Genomic DNA, 23,937 nt, shown 5'->3' with positions numbered 1-23,937 from the left:
ATGGCAGTACAAATCGTTGCCTAATGGACTAACATATAGCCCCAAGACTGTGTTCCAAGATATTTAAACAACAGCCCTGGCCAATACTAAGAAAACAAAACATAGTTGGCATGGCATAGCTTGATGAATTTTGATAAATAGGCAAAACCGTGGAATTAGCTAATTCAGCAGTTACTAAACATTTATTTGAAACATTTGGATTTGTCATACATCCAGATAAATCTAAGTTGATGCCATCCACAACTATGGACTGTCTGGGATTCACAATTAAACTCAGTTCACATGTCTGTGAACATTGCCAAAGAAAAATCAGCAGAATTGGCACAAGCCTGTAAACAAATTAATGGTTAATAATCAACCAACCATTCGACAAGTGGCAAGAGTATTTGGGAAATTAGTAGCAGCATTTCCGGCTACCCACTTTTGGACTTTTGCATTATCAAAACTTACAAAGAGCAAAGGTGCAAGCGTTTTTAAAAACAACATGCAGGTCACTTTTGGCCGAAACCAGTGAAATTACCAATTGAAGCAATATCAGAGTTACAATGGTGGAAAGAGAACATTTGGCATAGTTCCAGTCCCATCATCATCAATAACCCAACATTAACAATACAAACAGATGCCAGTGCTCAAGGCTGGGGAGCAACTAATACTATATCCAGTACAGGTGGTAGATGGAATAATCTAGAATCATCACTACTACAGACACTGGGTATAAACTATTTGGGAATGTTGGGTGCGTTCTATGGGTTAAAAGCTTATTGTTCAACTATGCACCATTTGCATGTCCGCTTACAGATTGACAATACCACAGTGGTGGCCTATATTAACCATATGGGCTGGATAAAATTGATATCATGTGATAATCTGGTCAACACAATCTGGCAATGGTGTGTCAACAGACATATTTGGCTATCAGCAACTTACCTACCAGGTAAGCTAAATACAGTGGCAGACACCAGGTCACGCAAATTCAATGATAACACCAAATGGATGTTTTCAAACCCCAAAGTATTTGCTGAAATTACAAAGCAATCTGGAACACCAGATATCGACCTCTCTGCATCCCGATTGAATCACCAGGTACAAACGTATGTCGCTTGGGAACTAGACCCTGAGGCAGCGGCGATGGATGCATTCTCGCTGAACTGGGGGAACTATTTTGTCTATGCCTATCCCCTCTTCTGCCTCATCAGTCGGGTACTATGCAAAATACAGATGGACTCTGCTTCAGGTATTTTGGTAGTACCCGACTGGCCTACACAGCCATGGTTCCCAGTGGTCCTTGACAGGGTCATTGAACCACCCATGACCATTCCTAGTGGACCAGATCTACTGATCCACCCTGTCTCAGGCAAAAGTCACCCATGCCATGACAGAATAAACCTGTTGGGTTGCAGATTCTAAAAAGACCTTTGCTGGACCTGGGATTGTCAAATAGGACCATGGACATGATGACAGCATCTCACCGTCTTTCCAGCAAGAAACAATATCTCTCCAGTATCAGAAAATGGGAAACATACTGCTCAAGAACAGGGACAACATACAGATCAACTACCATAACTAATGCACTGGAGTTCCTGACCAGCCTTCACCACGATGAGAGTCTGAGCTATAGCACTATCAATTGTGCTAGAAATGCACTGTCTGCCTATCTGGGGGCAGGCACCAGGACAACAGGCCATGGGGTCTCATCCGCTGGTGGCCAAATTAATGAGAGGCATCTTCAATACAAATCCCCTAGACCTAGATACACCAAGATCTGGGATGTCAGTGTTGTCCTGACATATCTAAGGGGATGGCCACCAGCCAGATCCCTCTCTCTGGAACAGCTAACCCTGAAAATGGCTATGCTGATGCCGTTAGTCTCAGCATAAAGAGTGCAGTCCCTTTACCTACTCATACGGGACAATATGGTCATAACATCAGACCAAATAACGTTCACTATTCAGGAGCTGGTAAAACGGAGCAGACCAGGAACTTCAGGACTCATTATGGAATTCCGGGCGTACCCACCTGACCCCCGTTTATGTGTCATGACTCACCTACTACTATACATCAACACAACCAAAGATCCCCGAGGGAGAGAAAGGCACTATGGGTCAGCCACAAAAAGCCACATGGTCGGGTGTCGTGTCAAACCATCTCTAGATGTCTCAAACAGGTATTGGGAGCTGCTAGAGTGGATACTGATATTTACACATCTCACTCCACCAGGGCAGCATCTACATCGGTGGCTAACAGAATGGACGTGCCATTGGACCACATCCTGGCAACATCGGGGTGGTCCATGGAAAGAACTTTCCAAACATTCTACAACAAGCCAATAGTAAAACCTGTTTCATTTGCAGAAAGAATTTTAGACTCTGCAAATATATAATTTAAGCCCGGGGAGCATTATTTTCTTTGTTATTATTTCAAATAAATACCATTATTGTTTTATAAATTCATGTTTGATTACGATAACATACTTCCTCCCTTGGATGACGTTGGCAGTGAGTGCAGCATGGACTGTTACACGGTTTGAAATCACAGAGCTTTAAAATCTTCACGTAGTCACTCACGTGACTCCGAAGTAAAATAGTAAGGTTAAACGAGAACTTACCAGTTTGAAGTTTGATCTGTATTTTATGAGGAGTTATGATGAGGGATTACGTGCCCTCCACTCCCACCCTCAATTATAAAGGTCAACTGGTATCTTAGTTCTCCTTATCTTTACTATGTTTATTTCAATTGTTGTGTTGTTTCTGTGATTCCACACCGCTGCTTTGAAGAATGTCGCGCATGCGTGCTGGCGGGGTCTTCACGTAATCCCTCATCGTAACTCCTCATAAAATAAAGATCAAACTTCAAACTGGTAAGTTCTCGTTTAATCTTACTACTGGTGGCCCTCCGACTATCTTTGACCAGACTTTACTGGCTTATATTGCACTAAACATTATCCCCTTTATCATGTATCTATACACTACGAATGGCTCGACTGTAATCATGTATTGTCTTTCCAACTGACCGGTTAGCACGTAAAAAATCTTTTCACTGTACACCCGTGTCAATAAACTAAAGCTGCTTAACTCAGCATGAAGAAGGATCCCCGACCCCGAATCGTTACATATTCACACCTCCCACGATGCTGTCTGATCCGTTGAGTAACGGACGCTTTTATACTAAACAGCTAAACTTTTTATCTGTATACAGCCACAGTGAGTCATGAGAGGAAACCATAGGGTGAATATGCAGAGTCTTTTTTACCCAGGATAGGGGAATCAAGAATCAGAGGACATAGGCATAAGGTAAGAGGGATAAGATCTGAGGGGCAGATTTTCACATAGGGGGTGGTGTTGTACATGGAATGAGCTGCCAGAGGAGGTATTTACCATTGCAGCATTTAAAGGACGCTTGGCATGGTACATGGGTAGTAAAGGGAACTTCACCTTAAACCTATGTCCTTGGGATAATACCAGAACTGAGAAGGTAAATTTATGAATGAATATTTTGTTTTTATTAGCCAAGTATTTATAAATACAAGGAATTTGCCTTGGTGCTTTGCTCGCAAGTAACAAACCTTTATACAGTAGAGAATTAAAAGTGAAACATAATTTAAACATGTGAAGAATTAAATAAAATGCCAGACCAAAAGTAGTCTGCAGACTTTTGGCGTTGAGTAGAGAGCTATTGCTCATGGAAAAAAAAATTGCTTTCTCAGGAATCTTAAGGGAGTTAGTAAAATAAATGTTGAGATAATATTTGATTTGTGTGGAAATTGTGATGGAAACCATGGGGGGAATTCAAGAAAAATGCTCCGTCCCAGAAGACCCAAGGTGTGGCATGATGGGCGCAGCGGTAGAGTTGCTGCCCTCACAGCGCCAGAGACCCTGGTTCGATCCTGACTATTGGTGGCTGTCTGTAAGGAGTTTGTACGTTTTTCCCATGACCGCATGGGTTTCTCCCGGCTGTTCGGTGTCCCCTCCCAAACTCCAAAGACCTACAGGTTTGTAGGCTAGTTTGCTTTGGTATATATTGTAAATTGCTCTTAGTATGTAGTGTGTGTGTGTGTGTTAATGTAACAGCGATCGCTGGTCGGCGCGGACTCGGTGGGCCGAAGGGCCTGTTTCCGTGCAGTATCTCTAAACTAAAATAAAACTAAACAGGATTCTGTAGGAATGTAGAGAGAAAGGAATAAGATTGGGTGATGGGAATAGATAAAAATGGATGTGAAGTCGCTTTACTTTAGTTTAGTTTAGAGATACAGTACGGAAACAGATAATTCGGCCCACCGGGTCCACACCGACCAGTAATCCCCGCACACTAACACCATCCTACACCCACTAGGGACAATTTTTACATTAACCAAGTCAATTAACCTACAAACCTGTACGTCTTTGGAGTGTGGGAGGAATCCAAAGATCTCGGAGAAAACCCACGCAGGTCACGGGGAGAACGTATATACTCTGTACAGACAAGCACCTGTAGTCGGGATTGCACCCGGGTCTCTGGCGCTGCATTCGTTGTAAGGCAGCAACTCTACCGCTGCACCACCGTGAACACCCTTAACTTGCTTATGTACAACATCAATGCCAATAAGGACCAGGGAGTCAATTTCTGGTCAGTAGGTTGTCGTGTAATTTGTTGTGGTGGCTCAACAGTTGTGGTTCTGTTGGAAGCAGTTTCATGTCTGAGTCAGAGGGTTAAAACCCATTTCAGAGATGTAAACATTTTAACTGGGCCCACTGTGTGTAGTCATGAGCGAGTGCTTAAAGGCCAAAATCAAATTTTACTTGAGAGAAACAGGGGAGAAACAGACCCTTTGGCCAACCGAGTCTGTGCGGATCACTATCCTATACACTAGGGACAATTTATAATTTTACCAAAGCCAATTAACCTACACACGTGCACGTCTTTGGACCGTGGGAAGAAATCGGGTCAAATCTATCTTTCCCTCTCCACCCCATTCCCCTAGTGCAAAATCCGGAGCATCTGGAGAAAACCCACGGAGGTCAGGTGGAGAAGGCATAAACTCCATACAGACAGAACCTGTAGTCATGATCAAATCCAGGTCTCTGGCGTTGTAAGGCAACAGCTCTACAGCTGCTCCACCATGCCGTCCCTTGCTCAGGTGAAAGCAAAACATTCCACTCACCTGGTTGTATGCCACAGTACATTGCGTAGATGCCACATACTGAGGCTGGAGTTAAACACCATTTAAATGCAAGCTTATTGTACCAAAGTACAGTGAAAAGCTTTTGTTGCATGCTAGCCAGTTAGCAGAAAGACAATACCTGATAACAATCGAGCCACCCACAGTGTACAGATATATAATAAGGGAATAATGATTAGTGCAAGTTCTTTATGTTCAGTTTAGTTCTTTAATGAAATTGCTTGGTTGTTCTGAAAAATCCAGAAATAGCCAATATTGTGCAATATTTTGGAAAAGTTGCTGTTTGCAAGAAGGTACAGAATGATTCAGGCACACATGATGTGCTGACATGTATTTTAGTGAACGACATGTATTTACCACAGAATGATTTGTTTAGTAAAACATGCAGCATTATCGGAACAAATGCCAAAAGAAAGCAGCTTACTGTTGCCGGTGAATTACGCAACAATGATAACCCCATGTACAATTGACAAGTAGCTTCCGGTGGGAATTCACGTTGTTCAAAACATTTTTCTGGCACCAGAGCAACTCCCATGGCAGGGACGTCAGAGAGGGTGTTTCCAGTTCACACCCAGCTGGATGTGAAGGGATTACATTCCATATTTGGGAAAAGGTGCAATTCAAACCTCTGCTTTGCATTTCAAAACTTGAAGGGTGGCACGGTGGCGCAGCGGTAGAGTTGCTGACTTAAGGGCCTGTCCCACGAGCATGCGACTCCATGCGGCAAGCGCGACCTAAAGGGCCGGTCCCACGAGAATGCGACTCCATGCGGCAAGTGCGACCTAACATAGTCGCTTGAGCCGTACGGCCTCGCGGGGCCGGTCCCACTTCCATCACCGGAGCCATATGAAGTTGAGCAGAGCTGGGCCCAACATCCGAAAAACTGACCGTGTTCAAAAATTCCGCGCGGCAACGGTCTGCCGGCCCGCAGCCGCAAAACGCCATACGCACTGCCTCGACGCCGTACGTCACGCGTGAACTTCCTGTGGACTTCGCTCGCACTTCACGTCACTCACTCGACCTCCGAGCAGCCCCCGCTTCTGGTATGGTCGCGCTTCCCGCATCCAGTCGCATGCTCGTGGGACAGGCCCTTTAGGTTGCGCTTGGCGCATGGTGTTGCATGCTCATGGGACAGGCCCTTTACGGCGCTTACAGCGTCGGAGACCAGGGTTCGATCCCGACTATGGGTGCTGTCGAGTTTGTACATTCTCACAGTGACATGCATGGGTTTTCTCAGAGATCTTTGGTTTCCTCCCATTGTAGGTTAATTGGCTTGGTATAAATGTAAATTGTGGGGGAGGTGGAGGGGGGTGGGGTGGATGGGTGGGGGGGGGGGGGTTGGGGTGGGGGGTGGGTTGGGATTGGGAGAACAAAGGAGGACCTTGCGCAGGTTACCTTGTAACTTTGTAAGCGGCCTTTATGGGCGACTGTTTGCATACCTTGGGTATACTGTGAGTTGACACATGTGACAATAAAGTATTCAATTCAGTTCAATTCAATTCAATCAATTTCCTATCGATATCCATCATGACTTTCTGACTTTTAAATTCAATGTCCCTAGATCTTGTTGCAAGTTGTAATCTTGGCCCACTTGGCTGCATTCTGCAATTTGGAAGATAGCACCCAACCCAGGCGACTCTTGGTGCAACCCAGGGTCTCAACCTGAAACGTCACCCATTCCTTCTCTCCAGAGATGTTGCCTGTCCCGCTGAGTTACTCCAGCATTTTTGTGTCTATCCATTGATTGTTGTCTTTCCGTTGGCTGGTGAGCACGCAACAAAAGCTTTTCACTGTACATCGGTACACGTGACAATAAACTAAACCCAAACTAAAACTAAAAATCAAGCTTTTAGTTTGACTCTGTCATATACAAGGGGACACAGTACTCTGGCTTCGTGTAAAGGAAGGAGTTAAAATTATATCTTTGGGCGGATGTTAAACCAAACCCTTGTCTTCCTGATCATGGGCATGGGACAGAACTAATGACTTTGTTGGAAGAAGAACAAAGGAGTATGCATGAAATCCAGGCCAACCTCCCCCGCCTCAGTCATCATAAGCAGCAAGTCAAAGTGACATAGAGAAATACAGTGTGGAAACACACCCTTCTGCCCAACTTGCCCACACCAACCAACATGCCTCATCTACACTGGTCCCACCTGCCTGTGTTTTGCCCATATCTCTCTAAACCTATCCTATGAGGGTAGACTATCATAGGAGGAAAGATTGGAAAGACTGGTCTTATATTCATTGGATTTTAAAGGATGAGTGGGGATCTTATAGAATCGTATAACATAGAAACATAGAAAATAGGTGCAGGAGTAGGCCATTCGGCCCTTCGAGCCTGCACCACTTCAATATGATCATGGCTGATCATCCAACTCAGTATCCTGTACCTGCCTTCTCTCCATACCCCCTGACCCCTTTAGCCACAAGGGCCACATCTAACTCCCTCTTAAATATAGCCAATGAACTGGCCTCAACTGCCTTCTGTGGCAGAGAATTCCAGAGATCCACCACTCTCTGTGTGAAAAATGTTTTCCTCATCTCGGTGCTAAAAAGATTTCCCCCTTATCCTTAAACTGTGACCCCTTGTTCTGGACTTCCCCAACATCGGGAACAATCTTCCTGCATCTAGCCTGTCCAACCCCTTAAGAATTTTGTAAGTTTCTATATGATCCCCCCTCAATCTTCTAAATTCTGGCGAGTACAAGCCGAGTCTATCCAGTCTTTCTTCATACGAAAGTCCTGACATCCCAGGAATCAGTCTGGTGAACCTTCTCTGTACTCCCTCTATGGCAAGAATGTCTCTCTTCAGATTTGGAGACCAAAACTATATGTAATACTCCAGGTGTGGTCTCACCAAGACCCTGTACAACTGCAGTAGAACCTCCCTGCTCCTATACTCAAATCATTTTGCTATGAATGCTAACATACCATTCGCTTTCTTCACTGCCTGCTGCACCTGCATGCCTACTTTTAATGACTGTTGTACCATGACACCCAGGTCTCGTTGCATCTCCACTTTTCCTAATCGGCCACCATTCGGATAATAGTCTACTTTCCTGTTTTTGCCACCAAAGAGGATAACCTCACATTTATCTACATAATACTGCATCTACCATGCATTTGCCCACTCACCCAGCCTATCCAAGTCATCTTGCAGCCTCTTAGCATCCTCCATACAGCTAACACTGCCTCCCAGCTTCGTGTCATCCGCAAACTTGGAGATGTTGCATTCAATTCCCTCGTCCAAATCATTAATATATATTGTAAATAGCTAGGGTCCGAGCACTGAGCCTTGCGGTACCCCACTAGTCACTGCCTGCCATTCTGAAAAGGACCCGTTTACTCCTACTCTTTGCTTCCTGTCTGCCAGCCAGTTCTCTATCCACATCAATACTGAACCTCCGATACCGTGTGCTTTAAGTTTGTATACTAATCTCTTATGTGGGACCTTGTCGAAAGCCTTCTGAAAATCCAGATATAACACGTCCACTGGTTCTCCCTTATCCACTCCACTAGTTACATCCTCGAAAAAGTCTATAAGATTCGTCAGACATGATTTGAAGTTAATTTGTGTTTGTTGTTGTTATTATTGTATCATTGTATGTATGACTGCAGGCACGAAATTTCGTTCAGACCGTAAGGTCTGAATGACAATAAAGGAAATTCAATTCAATTCAATTCAATTCAATTCAATTCAATTCAATTCAATTCAATTCAATTCAATTTACCTTTCATAAATCCATGCTGACTTTGTCCAATGATTTTACCACTTTCCAAATGTGCTGCTATCCCATCTTTAATAACTGATTCTAGCAGTTTCCCCACTACTGATGTTAGACTAACTGGTCTGTAATTCCCCGTTATCTCTTTTCCTCCCTTTTTAAAAAGTGGGGTTACATTTACTACCCTCCAATCCTCAGGAACTACTCCAGAATCTAAAGAGTTTTGAAAAATTATCACTAATGCATCCACTATTTCCGGGGCTACTTCCTTAAGTATTCTGGGATGCAGCCTATCTGGCCCTGGGGATTTATTGGCCTTTAATCCATTCAATTTACCTAACACCACTTCCCGGCTAATCTGGATTTCACTCAGTTCCTCCATCTCATTTGACCACCGGACCCCTGCTATTTCCGGCAGATTATTTATGTCTTCCTTAGTGAAGACAGAACCAAAGCAGTTATTCAATTGGCCTGCCATGTCCTTGTTCCCCATGACCAATTCACCTGTTTCTGACTGCAAGGGACCTACATTTGTTTTAACTAATCTTTTTCTCCTCACATATCTATAAAAACGTTTGCAGCCAGTTTTTATGTACCCTGCCAGTCTTCTTTCATAATCTATTTTCCCTTTCCTAATTAAGCCCTTTGTCCTCCTCTGCTGGACTCTGAATTTCTCCCAGTCCTCTGGTAGGCTGCTTTTTCTGGCTAATTTGTATGCTTCATCTTTTGATTTGATACTCTCCCAGATTTCCCTTGTTATCCACGGATGTACTACCTTCCCTGATTTATTCTTTTGCCAAACTGGGATGAACACTTGTTGTAGTTCATCCATGCAGTTTTTAAATGCCTTCCATTGCATATCCACCGTCAACCCTTTAAGAATCAATTGCCCGTCTATCTTGGCCAATTCATGTCTCATACACTCAAAGTCACCTTTCTTTAAGTTCAGGGCCCTTGTTTCTGATATAATAATGTCACTCTCCATCCTAATGAAGAACTCAACCATATTATGGTCACTCTTGCCCAAGGGGCCACACACAACAAGACTGCTAACTAACCCTTACTCATTACTCAATACCCAGTCTAGAATAGCCTGCTCTCTCATTGGTTCCTCTACATGTTGATTTAGAAAACTATCCCGCATACATTCCAAGAAATCCTCTTCCTCAGCACCCCTTGCACATTTGATTCACCCAATCTACATGTAGATTGAAGTCACCCATTATAACTGTTTTACCTTTGTTGCACGCATTTCTAATTTCCTGTTTGATGCCATCCTCAATTCCTCTACTGCTGTTAGGTGGCCTGTACACAACTCCCACTAGCGTTTTCTGCCCCTTAGTGTTTCGCAGCTCTACCCATACCGATTCCACACCCTCCAAGCTAATGTCCTTCCTTTCTATTGCGTTAATCTCCTCTCTAACCAGCAACGCTAACCCACCTCCTTTCCCTTTCTCTTTATCCCTCCTGAATATTGAATATCCCTGGATGTTCAGCTCCCAGCCTTGGTCACCCTGGAGCCTTGTCTCCGTGATCCCAACTATATCATAGTCATTAATAGCTATCTGCACATTCAACTCATCCACCTTATTACGAATGCTCCTTGCACTGAGAAACAACGCCTTCAGGCTTGTTTTTACAACATTCTTGCCCCTTATACTATTATGTTGAAAAGTGGCCCTTTTTGATTTTTGTCTTGGATTTGTCTGCCTGACACTTTTACTTTTCACCTTGCTACCTATTTCTTCTACCATCATTTTACACCCCTCTGTCTCTCCGCTCACACATTTAAGAAACCCTTTCCCTTTAACTCCATCCTCGACTATCCCTTTTGACACCCCACCCCCTTTATTCAGTTTGAAACCACCCGTGTAGCAGTGGCAAACCTGCCAGCCAGAATGCTGGTCTCCCACCTGTTGAGATGCAATTTGTCCCTTTTGTACAGTTCCCCCTTACTCCAAAACAGATCCCAGTGATCTAAGAATCTAAATCCCTGCCCCGTGCACCAGTTCCTCAGTCACACATTCAGGTCCCGCATCTCCCTGTTCCTGCTCTCGCCAGCACGAGGAACTGGAAGCAAACTGGAGATAATAACCCTGGAGGTCCTGCTTTTCAGCATTTTTCCGAGCTCTCTAAAGTCACACTGCAGAATATTCATCCCCTTCTTTCCGACATCGTTTGTGCCGACATGCACTACCCTTCTTCGCCTTCACCCTTGAGGATTTTCTGCACTCTGTCCGTGACATCCTGGATCCTGGCACGAGGAAGGCAGCACACCATCCTCGAATCCCTTCTGTTGCCGCAGAAACCCCTGCCCGTATCTCTCACAATGGAGTCTCCAACTACAATGGCGTTGCCTGACGTTGGCCTATTTGGTTTTGGCTCAACAGCCCTTTATAATAAAATTATAAAGGAACTGGACAGGCTAGAAGCAGGAAGATTGTTCCCAATGTTGAGAGTGTCCAGAACCAGGGGCCACAGTCCAAGAATAAAGGGGAGGTAATTTAAAACTGAGATAAGAAAAAAACATTTTCACCCAGAGAGTTGTGAATCTGTGCAACGCTTTGCCACAGAAGGCTGTGGAGTCCAAGTCAGTGGATATTTTTAAGGCAGAGTTAGATAGATTATTGATTAGTACGGATGTCAGGGGTTATAGGGAGAAGGCAGGAGAATGGGGTTCGGAGGGAGAGATAGATCATCCATGAATGAATGGCATAGTAGACATGATGGACCGAATGGCCTTATGGCTTTATGACCTTATGATACCTATCAACAGCGACTGGCCTTCCACAACATAAAATAACATACTGTCTTTAAAGTGCTCTGGCAGGTCCCAGGGAGTCAAGTGTCATATAACTGCAATGCCATCTCACCACTCTCACATCTCACCACTGAAGAAGGGCCTCGACCCGAAACATCAGTATGAAGAAACATCACCTATTCCTTCTCTCCAGAGATGCTGCCTGACACGCTGAGTTACTCCAGCGTTTGTGTCTATCGCCATTCCTCAGACTGGATTACTTTAACAATGTAAGATTTGAGGCTGAAGAAAGACAATAGTATATAAAACTACGAGAGACATTGATAGGGTAGACAGTCAGAACCTTTTCCCCAGGGTGGAAATGTGCAACACCAGAAGGCATAGCTATAAGGAAAGGGGGGGAACGTTTAATGGAAGCCTATAGGGCATGTCTTTTACATACTGTTGAGTGGTGGGAGCCTGGAATACATTGTCTGGGGTGGTGGTGAAATCACATATAATTATCTATCTATCTATCTATCTATCTATCTATCTATCTATCTATCTATCTATCTATCTATCTATCTATCTATCTATCTATCTGTCTGTCTGTCTGTCTGTCTGTGTCTCTGTCTGTCTATCTATTCCCCTCTCTCGCTCTCTGTCTCTCCCCCTATTTCTCCCTCTCTGTCTCTCCCCCTCTCTCCCTCTCTGTCTCTCCCCCTCTCTACCTCTCTCTCTCTCTCTCTCTCTCTCCACCTCTCTCTCTACCTATTATCTCTCTCTCTCTCTCTCTCTCTCTCTCTCTCTCTCTCTCCCTCTCTCTCTCTCTCTCTCTCTCTCTCTCTCTCTCTCTCTCTCTCTATCTCTGTCTCTCTCTCTCTCGCTCCTTCTCTCTCTCTCTCTCTCTCTCTCTCTCTCTCTCCTCTCTCTCTCTCTCTCTCTCTCTCTCTCTCTCTCTCTCTCTCTCTCTCTCTCTCTTCTCTCTCTCTCTCTCTCTCTCTCTCTCTCTCTCTCTCTCTCTCTCTCTCTCTCTCTCTCTCTCTCTCTCTCTCTCTATCTCTCTCTCTCTCTCTCTCTCTCTCTCTCTCTCTCTCTCTCTCTCTCTCTCTCTCTCTCTCTCTCTCTCTCTCTCTCCCTCTCTGTCTCTTCTCCTCTCTCCCTCTCTGTCTCTCTCTCTTCCTCTCTCCCTCTCTGTCTCTCTCTCTCTCTCTCTCTATCTCTCTCTCTCTATCTCTCTCTCCACCTCTCTCTCTACCTCTATCTCTACCTCTCTCTCTACATCTCTCTCTCTCTCTCTCTCTCTCTCTCTCTCTCTCTCTCTCTCTCTCTCTCTCTCTCTCTCTCTCTCTCTCTCTCTCTCTCTCTCTCTCCTCTCTCTCTCTCTCTCTCTTCTCTCTTCTCTCTCTATCTCTATCTATCTCTAGACATCATCTCTCTCCTCTCTCTCTCTCTCTCTCTCTCTCTCTCTCTCTCTCTCTCTCTCTCTCTCTCTCTCTCTCTCTCTCTCTCTCTCTCTCTCTGTCTCTCTCTCTCTCTCTCTCTCTCGTCAGATTCCAGTCAGTGTTCTGGTCCCTTCAATCACAAGATGGAATGAAAATATTAAATTATACGGAAGGATTAAGAAGGTTCGGGTAGCTCCCGTGAAATTGGCTCTTTAAACTTTCTCTCACAACTGACAGTGAGGATCAGGCCCAAAGTTTTAATGCCCATTTTCCCTATAAAGCTGCTGACATCTGTTTCCTCTTATATCTGCTTTATTTTTGTGTTGGCTTTTCCACATCTGCTCTTTTTTTATTACTTTTGCGAAGGAATTGTGTTGGTTTTCCTTCAGCAAAGTGATTGCAGTGGTTACTGGTTGCCGGATCTCACTTGAACATTACCACCTGGAGGGGAAGACTATGAGGGTCACGTCTTTGTGGGGCCATGGGTTGTTAAGCAACTAGAACTCATCGGTTCTTTCACTCAATGAACCAATTCTGTGGCGCAGCAGGAGAGTTATTGCTTTACAGCGCTTGTAGCGCCAGAGACCCGGGCTCAATCCCGACTACGGGTGCTGTCTGTACAGAGCTTGTGCGTTCTCCACGTGACCGCGTGGGTTTTCCCTGAGATCTTCGGTGTCCTCCCACACTCCAAAAACGTACAGGTATTGGCTTGGTGTATGTGTAAATTGTCCCTAGTGTGTGTATGATAGTATTAATGTGCAGGGATCGCTGGGTTGGTGCGGACTCAGTGGGCCGAAGGGCTTGTTTCTGCGATACATCTCTAAAATAAAATAAACTGGGTGTCAGGAGTTATGAGGAGAATGGGGTTGAGAGGGAAAGATAGATCAGCCATGATGGAATAGTGGGGTGGATTTGATGGGTCAAATGGCCAAATTCTGCTCCTAGAACTTATGAATTCTTCCTTGGATGACCTGCTGGTATAATGTCTGAGGGAGAGATATTGGCATGGAGACCCAGCAAAATCCTTTGTTCGCCCTCAATCACACAGTGGCGCAGCGGTAGAGTTGCTGCCTCACAGCTCCAGAGATCCGGGTGCTTTGTCTGTGTGGAGTTTGTACGTTCTCCTCAAGACCTGCATGGGTTTGTAGCGTATTTAGCTTTGGTAAAATTGAAAATTGTCCTTAATGTGTAAGATAGTGCTAGTAAACTGGGTGATCGCTGGTCGGCACGGACTCGGTGGGCCGAAGGGCCTGTTTCCGTGCTGTATCTCTAAAGTCTAAAGTGTAATCATTGTCATTATATCTTTTTGCTGGATTTTGGATGATCAGCCATGATCATTGACATGGATTTTGTTTAACATCTGTCCAAAGGGAGAATTTTGCTGATACAGTATTCCAGTTTTGTGATTGTTGGGTAGTGTGATTAAAATTATATTCAAGCTTCAATTAATTAGGATTAACTTTTTTAAATCATTCAACAAATCTAATTATAATGTGACATGTTAAAAATGATGATACAGTAAGCCCTTGTAATAATGGACCAAAACTCAGTATGTGTAAATTGTCCCCAGTGTGTGTAGGATAGTGTTAATGTGCAGGGATCACTGGTTGGTGCGGACTCGGTGGGCCATTTAGAGCGTTGTCTGTTTGCCGTCTGATTGTCCACTATAACCGAGTTAGAGATTACTCAGAAAAAGAGTATAATTGTTTAAGTAGTGGAAGCAAAGAACTGCAGATGCTGGTTAATACTCAGCAGATCAGGCAGCATCTTTGGAGAACAAGGGTCGGTGGTGTTTTGGGTTGAGATCATTCTTCAGACTCCAGGTCTGGAACTGGATCTGGAATCCAGGTGAGTTGCCGGCCCCAGCCTGCTGGCGGCCGGTGTAGAGGTGAGGATCGACGGTCATTGGTCGTGGCATGTGGGCGGCTAAAGTCCATGTGAGGAATGAACGAATGAATACTTTACTGTCACATGTGAAAGGTCGCGGTGAAACTCTTTGCTTGCATACCCAAGGTATGCAAATAGTCACCACACAAAGGGCGCGGACAAAGTATACAAAGTATACACAGTATCCATGCCACCCCCCCTTTGTTCTACCGCTTTCCCCTCCTTCACAGCCGTCCCCCCACGCCGGATCATAATTTCTTCCTTCCCCCGGCAGCGGCGCCCTCACTCCACGTGTTCCGTCCTCGCCTGTCATCATCGACCGCCACACTGACCTTTCCACTGTTACTGTGGCCTGCAGTGGCAACTGTGGCTTGGTAATGGCCAAGACAGGTGTGAGGGCCGGCGGTAGCAACAGCAGGTCCACTCTGAAAGCAGCGGGGGTGGCAGAGTGGGCTGGCTTTGACACCCCAGCCTGGCGGTCATGGTCGATGAGTCCGGCATGGAAGCAGCCTACATGGCAGTGCCTGGCGGGGCTGGTATCAGCAGACTGGCCTGGCAGTGAAGATGGTAGATCCATGATGTTTTAGTCTCACACATGTATCCACAACCAACCTTCCATTGCACGTGCCTGTCATTCTTATGGGACAAGCCGTACGCTGGTTGGAGGCGATGGTATGATTCATATGAAGGTCAGAAGGCTGAAGTAATAGTCTCTGACCAGTACAGATTCTTCCAGCACATGGCATTAAATGGAGGCATTGAGGCACTAAACACTGTGAATTAATTGCTACCGGCCTAGTTTAAGAACATAAAAACATAGAAACATAGATGTAGGAGTAGGCCATTCGGCCCTTCAAGTCAGCACCGCCATTCAATATGATAATGGCTGATCATCCAGAATCAGTACCCCATTCCTGCTTTTTCCCCATATCCCTTGATTCCATTAGCTCTAAGACAGGGGCTGCGAAATGATTTTAAGAGTGGGGGGGGCTGAGCGATCACTGATCACCAGCCTCGGGGGTATCCGGTGAGGGAGCGGAGTGACCCAGCGGGGGAAGGGTGGCACAATTATTATTTTTTGTTGTTGCTCGACCTCCAAAAACTGGGGGATAATACACGCCATCCCCAACTCAAAAAATGGGGGGATATATCCCACATCCCCCCCTCTCACCCTCCCTCTCTGGGCCGACTCTCCCTTTCTCTCTCTCTCTCTCCCTCCCTCTCGGGGAACAGGGGGGCTTATATAGAGAGAGTACAGAGGAGATTTAATAGAATGTTGCCTGGGTTTCAACAACTAAGTTACAGAGAAAGGTTGAATAAGTTAGATCTTTATTCTCTGGAGCGCAGAAAGTTAAGGGGGGACTTGATAGAGGTCTTTAAAATGATGAGGGGGATAGACAGAGTTGATGTGGACAAGCTTTTCCCTTTGAGAATAGGGAAGATTCAAACAAGAGGACATGACCAGAATTAAGGGACAGAAGTTTAGGGGTAATATGAGGGGGAACTTCTTTACTCAGAGAGTGGTAGCGGTGTGGAATGAGCTTCCAGTGGAAGTTGTGGAGGCAGGTTCATTGGTATAATTTAAAAATAAATTGGATAGGCATATGGATGACAAGGGAATGGAGGGTTATGTTATGAGTGCAGGCAGGTGGGACTAAAGGAAAAAAAGTTGTTCGGCACGGACTTGTAGGGCCGAGATGGCCTGTTTCCGTGCTGTAATTGTTATATGGTTATATGTTATATGGTTATTTTTGCACTGTATCTCTAAATTAAACTAAACAAAACTAAACTAAACTACTGTGGATGCAAAAATGAAGTTAAAAAAATGATCTGTAAACAACATTGGCAAGGATTTACAGCCCTATAGGTACTAAGAGATTGAGACTGAAGTGACATATGTTCAAACTGGGTAGGATAGAAATTTGCTGCCTTAAGCCATATTGTTGAACCAGCTGGATTTGATGACAATATGCCAGGCTTCATATTTCCCGATGCCAAATTATCACTTCGCAAAGTTCAAATTCCCAGCATTGAAATGGTGGTCACAAAAAGCTGGAGTAGCTTCAGTTTTGACACGTCTACTGAGGTACATTGAAAAGCTTTTTTTTGCGTGCTAATGCCCCTGTCCCACTTAGGAAACCTGAACGGAAACCTCAGAAGACTTTGCGCCCCACCCAAGGTTTCCGTGCGGTTCCTGGAGATTTTTGCCAGTCTCCCTAATAGTCGAAAGTGGTTCCCGCTTCTTCTTTGTAGCGGCGATCATGTCAAAAAATTCGAAACGGGCTGCGACTAAAAATAGGTTGCGTTTTAAAAATAGATTATTTTTTAGTCGAAGCTGGTTGCGATGATAGTTGAAGGTAAGACCTTCCACTACCTGCAACCTCCGGCAACCACCTTCAACTAGCATCGTAACCAGCTTCAACTAAAAAATCACTGATTTTAAAAATGGCAACCTATTTTTAGTTGCAGCCGGTTTTTAATTTTTTGAAATAATCACCAGAACATAGAAGAAGCGGAAACCACTTTCGACCATTAGGGAGACTGATAAAAACCTCCGGGAACCTCTGGGCACCGCACGAAAACCTTGGGTGGGGCGCAAAGACTCCAGAGGTTTCCGTTCAGGTTTCCTAAGTGGGACAGGGGCATAGCCAGCTAGCCTCAAGACAATACACGATTATAATCAAGCAATTCACAGTATACAGGTGAATGATAAGGGAGTAACTCAGCAGGTCAGGCAGCATCTCTGGACACAAGGAATATGTGACATTTCAGGTCAGAGGCTTTATAAGGCACTGGTGAGGCCACATTTAGAATATTGTGACCACTTTTGGGCACTACATCTGAGGAAGATTGTGCTGGCTCTGGGGAGGGTCCAGAGGAGGTTTACAAGAATGAACTAGGAATGAGTAGGTTAACCTATGAAGAGCATTTATCGGCACTGGGCCTGTACTCGCTGGAGTTTAGAAGAATGAGTGGGGACCTCATTTGAACATACAAAATAGTGAAAGGCTTGGAGTGGATGTGGAGAGGATGTTTCACTAATGGGAGAGTCCAGGACTCAAGGTCATAGACTCAGAATTAAAGGATGTTATTTTTAGATGAATTTCTTCAGTCAGATGAATTTGTGGAATTCTTTGCCACAGAAGGCTGTGGGGGTCTTGTCAGTGGATATTCTTAAGGCAGAGATAAATAGATTCTTCATTAGTACAGGTGTCAGTGATTATGGGGAGAAGGCAGGAGAATGTGGTTAGGAGGGAGAGATAGACCAGCCATGAGTGAATGGCGGAGTAGACTTGATGGGCCAAATGGCTTAATTCTACTCCTATCCAATATGACCTTATGACCTTCTGATCTTTCTTCAAAAATTCCAGGTTATTAGTTCTATACTGTAACAGGAGGACTGTGTAACCTTCAATGATATGGGGAAAAGATGTTTGTCTGTTAATCCTGGAAATATCATTCATTGCCTTATAAATTGCCTGACTGAGTGACCTTAAAAATGCCATTCATTGTTGATGATTCTATTGTAATCGCACTGTTTAGTGGAGCAGCAACGTACTTCGGGAAGGAAAAGATTATTAAGCAATTGTCCATTCAAACACCCTGTTTCATTCTCAGAGAGATTGCTATTTATTTTGAAAATTTGGTCTCTTTGGCAGATATTTCCTGTTCACTTACTGCAGTGCAGTTGTGACAATGTCTATCTTAAACAAAATCACTGCTTCTCTAGATATACTGGTAGTTTTATCGTGGCCGTGCACATCACCTCCTATACACTTGATGAATCTGTGGAATTCATTGCCACAGAAGACTGTGGAGGCCAAGACAATGGATGTGTTTAAGGTGGAGAGATAGAGTCTTAATTAATTCGGGTGTTAGGGGTTATGGGGGGAAGGCTTGAGAGGGAAAGATCGATCAGCCATGGCGGAGTAGACTTGATAGGCTGCATGACCTAATTTTGCCCCCACAGTTTATGAACTCATTAATGCACTGTGGTGCAGCGGTAGAGTTGCTGCCTTACAGCAAATTCTGCACTGGAGACCAGGGTTCAATCCCAACTACTGGTGCTGTGTTTACGGAGTTTGTATGTTCTCCCCGTGACCTGCGTGGGTTTTCTCCGAGATCTTCGTTTTCCTCCCATACTCCAAAGACGTACAGGTATGTAGATTAATTGGCTTGGTAAATGTAAAAATTGCCCCTAGTGGGTGTAGGATGGTATTAATGTGTGGGGATCGCTGGTCGGCGCAGACCCGGTGGGCCGAAAGGCCTGTTTCCGCGCTGTATCTCTAAATTAAACTAGACTAAACTAAACTAAACTATACACTTGATGAATCTGTGGAATTCATTGCCACAGAAGGCTGTGTAGGCCAAGACAATGGATGTGTTTATGGTGGAGTGAGATTGAGTCTTAATTAGTACGGTGTCAGGGGTTATAGGGGGAAGGCAGAAGAATGGGGTTGAGAGGGAAAGATAGATAAGCCATGATTGAATGGCGGAGTAGACTTGATAGATCATATTGCTTAATTTTGCCCCTATAATTTATGAACATCTGAACTTTTGAATCTGTCACAGCTTATGATTACACTCAGTCAAAGTTATTGGAGTTTGTTAGCTGGGAGATGCTATGCAATATCAACTATGTACCGTCACCAAACGTCTATGGACTTTGTTTTTTGGTTGCACTCCAGACTTCTCTTTTTTACTATTACACTTACCTCGTTATGATCGATTGATATTTTTGAGCTTTAAGTTTAGTTTATTGTGACGTGTACCGAGGCACAGTGAACAGCTTTTGTTGCGTCCTGCCCAGTGAGCGGAAAGACAATACATGATTATCATTAAGCCATCACGGTGTACAGATACATGATTAAAAGAGAATAACCCGAATAACGTTTCATGCAAGAAATAGTCCAATAAAGTCCGATCAAAGATAGTCCGAGGTTTGAGAGGGTACCTATCTTCTGAATGCTTCCTGTGAAATTAAATGCCCTTTAGAGACCAGAGGAAGTAATTACTGGAGTTATTTGTGATGTCACTGTGTGCGGCAAGCAAAATTATTTAGCCCAATTGAATGACTACAACATTGATCTTGAATCCCTGTGCCATTTCTCTCCAAAAGCTTTACTTGCGTGCTAACCAGTCAGTGGAAAGACAATACATGATTACATTTTGAGTCATCCAGAGTGCATTCACACTTGCACACACATCTTCACTTGCTGAGTATTTCCTGATTTTATTTATTTCTTGTCTGTGTTGACTTTAATATTTTCTTCCCTTGTTTTGTTTTATGATCATGCATGTTTGAAGTCTGTCTTCATCCTGGCTTTAGTTTAGTTTAGTTTAGTGATACAGCGCGGAACCAGGACCTTTGCCCCACCTAGTCTGCGCCGACCAGCGATCTGTGACACCAACACTATCCCACACACACCAGGGACAATTTACACATATCAAGCCAATTTATCTACATACTTGTACTTCTTTGGAGTGCGGAGGAAACCGAAGTTCTTGGAGAAAACCCATGCGGGTCAAAGGGGGAATGTACAAACACTGAACAGACAGCACCCGTAGTAGGGATCAAAGCCGGGTCTCCGACGCTGCAGGCGCTGTTAGGCTGCGCCACCGTGCTGCCTGGGAGAGGTGAGCATTGATATAAGTTTCACCAATGAATAACTGGATGGGGCCAGACTGTACTGTATGTACTAGACGGGCTTCATTTTCCTCTGGTCTACCATTGCATGTGTCAAAGGACTTAGAGCTTGAAGGGAATCTGACAGCAGTGTGTCAGCAATAAAAAATTAATTCTGGGGCAATTTCCATTTCTTGGTGCTTATAAATTTACATTAGGTTCTTGCACCAGATGAAAAATTACTAAAATGCCCAAGGCTCTAATGGTTTAATGTGCAGGATAACTCTCAGAGGCCTTCAGGACATTTCCAATTACGGTGAGGTAATAATTTTTGATTTGGTTATTCAGTGCTTGGAATGGAACTCACTGTGAGCCTTGATTACTTTGGTTGCGTTGGATCCAGTTGCAATGCCTGGGGATCAAATCAGCGCCATGTGCCATATTATCAGCCTTCATACCGGCTTTAAAAAATGCCTCGCTTCACTAAAGAGCTGTAGTCTGTCATAAAATAGTGACATTACTTTGGCAAGGTGGCGCAGCAGTAGTTGCTGCCTCACAGCGCCAGTGAACCGCGGTTCTCCCCGTGACCCCTTGGGTTTTCTGCGGGTGCTCCGGTTTCCTCCCACACTCCAAAGCCGTATGGGTTCACAGGTTAATTGGCTTCGATAAAAATAGTAAGTTGTCCCTGATGTACGGGATAGTGCTAGCGTGCGGGGAACGCTGTTCGGCGCGGACTCAATGGACCGAAGCCTCTGATTCCGCGCTGTATCTACAAACAAAATTAAACGAAACTGAAGCAAATTAAACTAAACTAAACTAAAATAAACTAAACTAAGCGAAACTAAACTAAAATGAACTAAACTAAACGAAACTAAACTAATTCTTGAATGCAGGTTTCATTCACTGTACCTAAGTAATGTGACAATAAAGTATAATTGAATCATCGAATTGAATTGAATCAGGTTTCAGATTTCCCCTGTTGGCAGTTTTCTAAATTTCCAGGTTTGTCAATTGTCACCAGTTTAACTTATCAAATGTTTGCAAAGATGGCCAAAGAGTGACCACTCTCCTGTGACAAGAATTACTTTAAAGCCATCTGTCACAAAATCCTGACCCTTCCCTTCAAAGGAGAGATGAAATGTGGAAGATAGACACAAAAAGATGGAGTAACTCAGCGGGACAGGCAGCATCTCTGAGGAGAAGGAAAAGGGAGGGAGTGTGGTTTGGGTGGGAGGAGATGAGTTAACCAGGGAGTTGCAGAGAGAACGGTCTCTGAAATGTGTCGATGAAATGTGGAAGGTAGACAAAAATGCTGGGGAAACTCAGCGGGTGAGGCAGCATCTATGGAGCGAAGGAATAGGTGAAGTTTCAGGTTGAGACTGAAGAAGGGTCTCAACCTGTAATGTCACCTATTCCTTCGCTTCATAGATGCTGCCTCACCCGTTGAGTTTCTCCAGCATTTTTGTCTACCTTCGCTTTTTCCAGCATCTGCAGTTTTTTCTTAAACATGAAATGTGGAAGGTGAGTTAATCTTTCGCATCTAAATAACAGAGGCCAAGGATTTGGACGACAATTTAGCCCGCTTAAGATGGTGTCACCAACATGACTCTACCCAAAAGCTGAGCAGCTTAGGTAGATACAGTGGCCTGGACAGAGTGGATGTGGAGAGGATGTTTCCATGAGTGGGATAGTCTAAGACCAGAGGCCATGTCCTCAGGAAAAATGATGTACCTTTAGAAAGGAGATGAGGAGGAATTTCTTTGATCAGTGGGTGGGGAATCTGTGGAATTCATTGTCACAGAAGGTTGTGGATGCCGGCAATGGATATTTTTAAGGCGGCGATTTATAGATTCTGGATTAGTACGGGTGTCAGGGGTTATGTTGAGAAGGCAGGAGAATGGGGTTGAGAGGGAAAGATAGATCAGCTATGATTGAATTGCAGAGTAGACTTCATGGGCCGAATAGCCAAATTCTACTCCCATAACATATGAACTTATGAACTTATGAAGAGTGAAAATTACAGATAAACAATTGAGGATCCTGCTGGTTTAATACAGCAGTGGAAAAAAGAATATTCTCACATTTGTTTAATGTTTTATGTGTCATTCCTAACTGTCATTGTAAGTCATGTTGTCACTTCGGTACTGTCACTGCTGGAACTCCGGTATGCTGAGACCGCCGTAATCAACACCGTCGAGCTGCGGGACTGTGGAGTGGCCAGCCGCGGGCGGTGGCGCCGACTTTAACATCGGGAGCCTCGGAGCACCAACCGACCCCTGTCGGCTTCGGAATGCCACGGACTCCGGTAGGGAATCGCCCGTCCCAGCCGCTGTGAGGACTCTGCCGACGCCGGAGCAACACCACCCGGCGAGAACGGCCAGGAACATCGGGCCTCCGTAGAGGCAACTATGGGAGAACTGGGGATGGGGACTGGACATTGTGCCTTCCCCCACAGTTGTAACCATTGTGGGGGGATGTTTTTTTTGTGTGTAAATGTTTATTTTATTCTGTGTCCAAGATGGCTGCCGGAAGGGAGAGTGTACGCTGGTGCGCTTTAGCTGCCGTTGCTCTCTCCTCATATTCTGTTTTTGATTTTTGTCTTTGGATTGAATTCTGTCTTTAATTTGTGTACTGGTGATGTCATTACTATTTATTTCATTCCGCTTACATGTTTTTACTCTATTTGCTAAATTTTGTAAGGTGTCCTTGAGACTCTTGAAAGGCGCCCATAAATAACATTTATTATTATTATTATTATTACTTGTGGGCGGAGCACCAAGGCAAATTCCTTGTATGTGATTACTTGGCCAATAAACGTATTCATTCATTCAGTCATCCATTAAACATTACTAATTGCTAATCTTTTATTTGGCCCATTGAAGATTTTATTGAAGAAGAAATGTTACCATTACAATTCGTAGTAGCTTTCAATGTCTGAACTGGTTCCAGTTAACATGGCCAGTGATAAAAGAACTGGACAAGCTCGATGCAGGAAAAATGTTCCCAATGTTGGGCGAGACCAGAACCAGGGGCCACAGTCCACCTACATTAACCTCACCCCCTCTGATCCTACAGCCCTCCGCTCACTCTGCTGCAACCCCAACATTATCATCAAACGTAAGGGGCCACAGTCTTAGAATAAAGGGGAGGCCATTTAAGACTGAGGTGAGAAAAAACTTTTTCACCCAGAGAGTTGTGAATTTGTGGAATTCCCTGCCACAGAGGGCAGTGGAGGCCAAATCACTGGATGGATTTAAGAGAGAGTTAGATAGTGCTCTAGGGGCTAGTGGAGTCAATGGATATTGGGAGAAGGCAGGCACAGGTTATTGATTTGGGGCGATCAGCCGCGATCACAA

At 44.5% G+C, this 23,937-nt stretch overlaps 1 pseudogene; it reads right to left on the bottom strand.

Annotated features, from left to right (window-relative positions):
* Positions 1–15,532, bottom strand: part of LOC129705744 (U5 small nuclear ribonucleoprotein 40 kDa protein-like) — a 54,570-nt pseudogene extending 39,038 nt beyond the window's left edge.
* Between the last annotated feature and the right edge of the window lie 8,405 nt (positions 15,533–23,937).

This window comes from Leucoraja erinacea, chromosome 2 (assembly GCF_028641065.1).
Source record: "Leucoraja erinacea ecotype New England chromosome 2, Leri_hhj_1, whole genome shotgun sequence".
NCBI lineage: Eukaryota > Metazoa > Chordata > Chondrichthyes > Rajiformes > Rajidae > Leucoraja > Leucoraja erinaceus.
This window is presented reverse-complemented; position numbering and strand designations above follow the sequence as displayed.